Raw genomic sequence first — 2,812 nt, forward strand, 5'->3', positions numbered from 1 at the left:
AATGTCTATTGCATAAATCACCTGTGAAAAACATCTTTGCTTACTATAACAACTCATCCCAATTCTGGAGCAAATTGGTGGGAGAATTTTACTCTTTTTCTTTTTCCAAAGCACAAACGAAGAAAGGATTTCTGTTCTTCTATACTTTTGAGAGGTGCCTTGTTGACTCTGAATGAGATGGGTTGAGTCGCTGAGCCTCTGATACCCTTTTCCGACACCTTTTCCACTCACTCTGCTAGAATACCAGCTAGCCATCACCTAGATTATAAATACAATCAGAGGGGGCAGGATCATTGGCCTATATAGGAGGATTCTGCCTGAAATAGGGTTAGGAGGCTAACCACTGACATACGAAAAAGAAAAAAAACTTTGGCTTGAATAAATGAGAAACAGAACATTTGCAACAAATAACTATTATAAGCCTAATGACTGCAGAATGCTCTCATCAAAAGAATCAGACTGTGTGGATTCAAATCCCCGCTCTACCACTTGCCAGCTGTCGGATTTTAGGCAAGTTACTAACTTCTCTGTGCTTAATTTTCCTTACCTGTACAAGGAGTAGTATAATGGTACCTCCTTTGTAGAGTCATTATGAGGATTAAATATGTTAATATTTAGAGAGCACTTTGAACAGTGCCTGCTGCATGCAAGTGCTACATAAAGACATATTATGTTATCTGGCAGATGGTATATAGTATGTCAGATTCTGGAATTAAACCTCAATGTTCGTTTGCTAATTAGAGAAGGTGCATGCCATTGATGCCACATTGAATACAAGATTTAAAGAGTCTATGAGTTTACAGACCTAAATGTAAGTATTTTCAGAGACATTTTCAGCATTTAGCATTAAACCCCCACACAAACACATTACAAATACTTTCTTTAGACAACAACAAACCAGGTTTAAGATCTCTGATTTCAGATTAGGTAATCCATTTAACCTCTTCACGCCTCAGCTGCTCTCTCTGTAGAAATGCAATAAAAAAGCTTGCTTCACAAGGGTGTCATGAAGATGAAAATGAGATAACATTTTTAAAACTCTAGTGCTTGCCAGGAGAGGCGCCACCTAAATGCAGATTGTAATTATTAACATTGCCTCATATCCTACTGGAGACTGGTTTGAATGCCATTATCTTATAAAATGACTAAAGCCAATCTTAGAAATTACAATGTTGGGGGGCTTGGATAGTCAGGAGCATACTGGCAGACAGTTTCCTGTATAAAAGCAGTTGAGAAGGTGCCACCAGACTCTGCTGTGATAAAACTCACTTGTGACACTACCTAGAGTCCCCTAGGGTAGAGTCTGAGAGATCTTAGGCACTTTGCAAATATAGCTCTCCAAGGCTTACCCTTTGTGACTCACTAGCATTACCAAGTCCGTAGGAATCTGGATCAGGAAGATTTGGAGCGTTTCCTACTTCAAGTTCATTAGCGACATTGACTTTCAAAACTCTTTAGAGGAGTTTAAAATGTTGGGGAACTCAATGACTTTAATTCTGTCCTGGCTGTTCTAGGTTTACATGGGATAGACAGTAGCTGACAAATGTTCAATAAGTAAACTAATAAACTGAGAGAGGCAGAAAATTTTTCTATGAAGTTTTACTATAGTTTCTAGTGGGGCAGAATATACCAAAAGGGGAGAATCAAAAAATTGGTGATAAGCAAGGTGATTTTAGGTGGCACATAGATGCGTATTGTATACACACACAGACATACATATACACACATATATGTATCACACACATATATACACATATATGTGTGTGTATGTGTGTAAATACATACATATATGTGTGTATAAATAAGTGTGTGTGTGTAAGTGTATAAAAGTTAAATATAGGACATGAAATCTGTAGATTTATAGATATTATTGCTTAGGACAAAGATAAAATTGATAGCTGAGGGCCAGGAGCAGTGACTCACGCCTGTAATCCCAGCACTTTGGGAGGCCAAGGCAGGCAGAACACCTGAGATCTAGAGTTCAAGACCAGCCTGGCCAACATGGTGAAATCCCATCTCTATTAAAAATACAAAAAAATAGCTGGGTGTCATGGCGCATGCCTTAATCCCAGCTACTTGGGAGGCTGAGGCAGGACAATTGCTTGAACCTGGGAGGTGGGTTGCAGTGAGCTGAAATCGTGCCACTGCACTCCAGCCTGGGCAACAGAGCAAGGCTGTGTCTCCACTAAAGACAAAAAAATAAATAAATCATAGTTGAGGCTGGGTGCAGTGGCTCACACTTGTAATCCCAGCACTTTGGGAGGCTGAGGAGGCCTCAAAAAAAAAAGTGTTAGTATCACCTGAGGTCAGGAGTTTGAGACCAGCCTGGCCAACATGATGAAATCCTGTCTCTACTAAAAATTAAAAAATTAGCCGGAAATAGTGGCACCCACCTGTAATCCCAGCTACTTGGGTGACTGACTGAGGCAGGATCGCTTGAACCCAGGAAGCAGAGGTTGCAGTGAGCCGAGATTGCACCACTGCACTCCAGCCTGGGCAAGTAAGACTCTGCCTCCAACAAACAAACAAACAAACAAAAAACAGAAACAACAACAAAAGACAAAATTGGTAGTTGAAAAAGATGGTTGATAGTGAGGAAAAGAACATATTTGACTTAAAGAAAAAGTAATTAATAGTAATAGAAAATAATGCTGTTTTTAAAGCAAAAAATCTCAACTAAAGTTAAGGAAACACCATGTTAGAGGAAAGATGAAAGCCTCTATTCCTTGTTTTAAAATTTCTGAGTATGGGATTTAGCTCCCAGGGCAGAATTTAGAGAACAATGATTTCTTCCATCTGGATTGATCACCAC

This window comes from Mandrillus leucophaeus, unplaced genomic scaffold, assembly GCF_000951045.1.
Source record: "Mandrillus leucophaeus isolate KB7577 unplaced genomic scaffold, Mleu.le_1.0 Scaffold50, whole genome shotgun sequence".
NCBI lineage: Eukaryota > Metazoa > Chordata > Mammalia > Primates > Cercopithecidae > Mandrillus > Mandrillus leucophaeus.